Source organism: Leptidea sinapis, chromosome 21, assembly GCF_905404315.1.
Source record: "Leptidea sinapis chromosome 21, ilLepSina1.1, whole genome shotgun sequence".
Lineage (NCBI taxonomy): Eukaryota > Metazoa > Arthropoda > Insecta > Lepidoptera > Pieridae > Leptidea > Leptidea sinapis.
In genome coordinates, this window is record NC_066285.1 from 2,129,126 (window position 1) to 2,135,104 (window position 5,979).

A 5,979-nucleotide genomic window follows, 5' to 3' on the forward strand; every position below is an offset into this window, starting at 1 on the left:
ATAGCTTGTGACGAAAGCTCGTGTTTAAGTTGACAAAATGGCCGAAAAGATCAAAATGAGGTTTATTACTATTAAAAAAATAGTAATTGATCCTAAATAAATGCTTCAAACTGTATGTTTAACTGTAGATCTTATATGGCGAGTCATTTTTTGTATAAACAGCACCATATCCCTACAACCTGATGCTTTACTTCCATATACTATCATCGATAGCGGTAAAGGCGCACATTGCGGGGTCGACGACCGCTCCCGACTCTCAGCTGGGCGAGGCACGGTGCCACCAAACGTTTTATGTATTTGTGTACAGAGTAAGGGATGTGCCCTTACTCGGTTATACAGAGTATAAACATCATAGCAAACTATAATGATGAATCCAAACCAACTTTGTGCAAGATTGTTGCATAACTTTGAATAAATACGTTAATTATATATGTTATAGAAATTACTTAGAATTAATACCCTTTTATATATACATAATAAAGCATGAACGCAATAAATATGATACAAAATAGTTTCGTGAACCATCAAGTTCCGTTTTTGTTTTTTCATAATTAACCGCCAGGTCTTGGAATACCTAGAGGGTCACCAGTTGATCAACGACCGACAGTACGGCTTTCACCATGGTCGGTCGGCAGGCGATCTTCTGGTATATATAACACATAGATGAGCGGCAGCTATCGAAAGCAACGGAGACGGCCTGGCAGTTAGCCCGGATATAGCAAAGGCATAAGGCGCTTCTCTCTAAACTTCTATCATTTGGGCTTCCCGAGAGTTTATGCAAGTGGACCTCCAAGTTTCCTCAGTGGGCGCATCATACAGGTTGTTGTCGACGGTTATTGCTCAAACCCGAAGCCCGTGAATGCTGGAGAGCCCCAAGGCTGTGTGCTATCTCCTACAGCGTTTCTTCTGCATATCAATGATATGTTGGACATCTCACATACATTGCTATGCATACACTACTGGTGATGCCGTATACATGCAGATCTCTGTAGGGAAATCGTCGACCAGTGCCCAAAGAAATTTATGTCTTCTATCGAGTCCTACCTTTAGAATGTCGCGGAATGGGGTAAAATGAATCTCGTTCAATTTAACCATCGGAAGACTCAAGTTTGCGCATTTATCACAAAAAAACCTAATTTGCCATATCATGGCTCTTCGATAACACTCCCTTAAATTTTCGCCTAGTATTCTATAGTATTAGGAATACTGGGACTTGAAATCTTGAGCGATTGACAATTCCGCTGTCATCTGGAAGGCAAATCCTAATTGGCTTCGAAGAAGCCTGGCGTCTTAAATAAAGCACGACAATACTTCAACCTGGCCCACATTCCAGCTCTCTACAAAGCACAGGTCCGGCCATGTGTCCATATTATGTAATTTGGAGTATTGCTGTCATCAATGGTTTGGCACACCCCAGTATCAGGTCGAAAAATTTAACAATGCAGAGCTGTAATAAATGTTAAATATACAACTGTACCACCAAGTGAATTAGGCACTGAGGTGGAATGCTGTTTGATGCCGTTTGATGACTCAAATACCGATAGGCTTACAATATCTATCATATTAAATGATATTTTATATGTACAGGCAGACTGTGCGAGAGAGAATAGCAGCTCCAATTATGAGATACTATTATACAGCTCCGATTATAGAGATACAACAAGATTGAAATGAAAAGTGATTATTTAGCAATTTTGTTTATGAAAATAAGGGTTGTGACTAGCAAGCAGGACATTCAGGCGATGATAATTGATACACCCTGCCCAAAATACAGTGCTGCTCAGGATACTGGAAAAAGACAAAAATTCTGAGCAGCACTACAATTGGGCTTGTCACCTTGAGACATAAGATGTTATACCTCATTTTCCCAGAAATGTCACTAGCACTGTAGCCCAATAATGTTTACACATTACTGCTTCACGGCAGAAATAGGCGCCATTGTGGCATCTATAATCTGTGTGTGCTGGCATCCTGTGCAAAGGAGCCTCCCACTGGTTACTGGTATTGTAACCAATTTTTACTGAAATGTTGTTAACAGGCAGCTACTCTTAAATCTTCTACTTTTCAATATTTTACTAGATTACACACACATTGACTTATCAAAAATTGGTCACATATTATCAGGCTGCCCAGTAGTTTATACACTATCTATCCAAACAACAAATGTGGTAAATCATTTGTTTAAATATGATGTGCAGCGCCAACACATTTGTTGGTGACATCACATTTGAGATGACTAAATGGCTTGGTAGAGCAGTACCTAACATAAATAAATAATATAATATATTATGCCTGTGAAATAATTTAAATATAAGAAAATATTTTAACTTAAACAAAATAGAATATATATATCCTATGACACAATTGAGACTGTCTCACCTTTAATTTCATTAATACATTAAAACTATAATATTAAATGATAATTGAAGTACCTAACCATAGTATCATTTGCTATCTTTAATATTGTCATCAAGTTCTATTTTTATTTATTAGCAACGCTTTGGTGTAATGTATTATATTAAACCCACTTGCTGTATAGCCAGCAAGCAGCACTTTTAGTTTATTTTTCTTACATCAATTTTTTGCCAACAAAATTATTTATAAACTCAGTACACACATATTAAATTCAATTAATAATAAAATTGAGGGCCTAAAATAAAACTTAGAAACAAAAATATACTTAAGCCTAGGTACTTACCAGAAATGTTTTGGTATCAATATATCATTGCAGAAAGCAGATAATATACGATGAATATAAAACTAATTTAACATAACAATATTTTTTTAAAATATACTGATTGATCTAAATTCTAAAATAAAGTAAATATAAAATAAAATTAGTCACATTGATGACAATTGACATACCATAGAACCATAGATATTTTTTTTTTGGTTCTGTTCGTCCATCTGGACAGGCAAAGGGGTCAAAAGCCCATACAGCCAAGTCTTAATATAGAACCATAGATAAAAAGCTACAAAGAAAAGAAGTGGAGAACCATAGAGTACTTTTAGAAAATACTTGGTGGAGAATGTTCATATTCTAAGTGGAAGTTTGGAAAATTGGAGCCCTTTGAACACCATACAATTTAATATAACTATTAATCTCAGCGCAACTATATTTCTAAAGAAGTAACATTGTCAATAAGTTCAGCTGTACAGCACTGTCTTGACTTTTCTAACCTACACTAAACGCAATGTACTGAAAAGAGACAGACATGTCTCATCTTGCCTGTCTTGGAATGCAAAACAATAACTTGAAGCCATTTTATTTAATTTTGATCACCAGTCTGGTGACTGTTGCGTGTGTAATTTAAAATACTGTAACATCGAAAAAAATGTGTATTGTTTATATTGTTGGTTTTCGAAAACGCATATGATCAAAAATTACATGACTTACGTTGCTTATGGATGTAAAAGCTCTAGCAGTGAGAAATCAGCAGTAGCTCTGAAGACGGGAATTGTCATTTCATAGATTAGTGTTTTGAGCTAGTTTTTATTTATGTGTTAAAAACTATTGGATTTTGAATTTACTTTGTAAAATGCTCATGTATCTGTTTTCTGAATTTATAAAAAATATTACTGGGAGATTTTCTTGCACCGCTTCTTCTCTCTCAGAGTGCCATTTGGTTCCGAAGCGATAGTAGTATCTAGTATATTAGAAATGACATCAAAAAGATTTCTAAAGGAATCAATTTTGAGAGAATAAATGCCTTTTATGCATTTTATATTAATGAACTGATATTATAGCCAACAAAAAATATGCTAAATATTAGTTTCATAGTCACAGTGTTGTAAACGATATTCTGAAAATCATAGTATAGACAACTTCAACTCTTTTACAAGATTATCACTGTCATCTGTCCATCTATCAATGCTGCAATCAAAACTGCACGTTTCATCCAATCGAGTAAATCGCTTTTTTTCTTAGAGAGTTTCGCTAGGCTGATGTGATTGTTGAATACTGTTTAAATTTAAAATGTGTAATATAAATAATAATTAAATATACCCAATACTACAGCATGTAAAGAAGTGTTACAATAAGTTCGTATAAATAAAATTTCGTATTAAAATGTGTTTATTGCATTATTTCCAGTTACACAAGCAAATAAAGACTTTTTCCTTATAATCCATAATTCATTCAATCTTAATATTACAAAATGTATGATAGTATGCTTGTTTGTCTTTTAACGTTAAAATGTATCAGCAGGTTTATATGAATTTTGGATGAAGTCAGTCAGAGGTCTCCTGGATCAAAAGCTACATTAATTTAACAAAACAGCATGTTTCTTTATTTCTTATATTCATACTTTTTTTTTTTCGATATTATAATGGCAAGCATTACGTTACTGGAATAACAGATAACGTCATTATGTCTCTTACTAAAGCTGAAAAGCAAAAACGCTATAGGGAAAAATTAAATACTAAAGTGGAAAAAAAAAAGACATACGAAATAAGAATCTGGTAATAATTAAAGAAAAGACAAGATAGATTCAATAATTGACAGAAGAATAATGGATAAAAAAAGCAGCAGTGAATACAAAAACAAAAAGAGAAAAAAAATAGAATAAAACATTATGATAGGTAGCTTACCAACTTAAAAAATGTTGCAGAGATTTGTTTTAATTCAATTATTTTATATTCTACTGCTTTGTTAAGAAGACTTTATAATTTCCGAGGCGTTACTGCACCATTCTAATTTGTAAGCGTCTCAGGTTTTTTGTTTTGTAGTTATTAATATTATAGTAAAAAATAATAAGGCAGATTTACCTAAAAGTAACAAAGTGGCAATATTTTATGCCTAAAAGTTTCATTAGTTAAATAGTATACTCATAAAAATAAGTTTAATGATAAATTTTATGTTGTGACATTCGTTACAAATAAATTTTTAAAGTTTAATAAGAATCACCGTGTTATTATTAAATTTCGTTTTAAAAAGTTACTTTAAGAGACTGTAAGCCTCTCTCTTGTACCAAAAAATAATAATTTCTCCGTTAAAAATTAATACTTTGGATTTTTGCTTATAATAAATATATTTTATGGAATAATGATTCAATCTGTATCCTTAAGGTATTTGTTCAAAAGATTTTTATTTTTTTACTCCAATTTGTATCAGGGACATATTAACAAAAACGCCCACAGTGGAACAAATATCGATATAAAAGTTATAACTTTGTTCAAAACTTAATATGCAATTATCATAGTTAAGCAAGTTATCAACCTTAATGTAGATCCTGTAGATGATACCATAACTCGAGAGTTAATGTGATAGTAAAACCGTAAGAAAAAGTCCGTGGAATAAAACCGTTAAATGAGACGTGCACAGGCGCGACTTTTGTAATTATTTCTACGGCAGGCTTGGAGGAGATAGGGGTTTTGCTGCGGGATCGAACTGAAAAAAATGTGATAGTAAAACCACAAGAAAAAGTCCGTGGAATAAAACCGTTAAATGAGACGTGCGCAGACTTTTGTAATTATTTCTATTTCTATGCAATTTTATGTTGTCAAACAAAAATAAAGAGACATTATTTGTTATTTTAATTGATAATTTGGATTACGATTTTTTTTTTATTTTACGTAATTTATTATTCCCTAAAATACTGAATTTCCTAAATACTTTCCTGTACTTAAATAAAAACTAATCTGCAAAATTTAAGAGAAAAATCAAGAAAACCTACATAAAATTGAACACGATTGTTTTTTACAAATTGTGTCGATTCTACATTAGCCGAAGGAACTTCGTTCTTATCTGGTGTCCCACGAGACTACATCTTTTTATATTTCAGTTAATATAATCTCATATTATGATCGAAGTTATACTGCACACCTCTTTTTCCATAGATAAAGATTATGCTAAATTATATCGAATTTCCAAATAGTTACCAGTTAGTTTAGTTATAGTAGATGACATTCGCATGACGTTCGGCCGTTGGCGTAAAAAAGAAAAATATTCAGAAATAAAAACTAGAAGCCAATAGGAAA

General features: G+C 32.6%; 1 protein-coding gene across 2 annotated transcripts in view; it reads right to left on the reverse strand.

The window, feature by feature from the left end:
• The window catches only part of LOC126970595 (integrin beta-PS), a 45,045-nt gene extending 42,188 nt beyond the window's left edge, over positions 1–2,857 (reverse strand). The window contains exon 1 of one of the 2 annotated variants that reach the window (XM_050816594.1): positions 2,699–2,857. The gene's annotated coding sequence lies outside the window, so the exon portion shown is untranslated. Of the gene's footprint in view, positions 1–2,694 lie in introns of both variants that reach the window. The other variant, XM_050816593.1, reaches the window with a different exon arrangement.
• Positions 2,858–5,979: the final 3,122 nt, after the last annotated feature.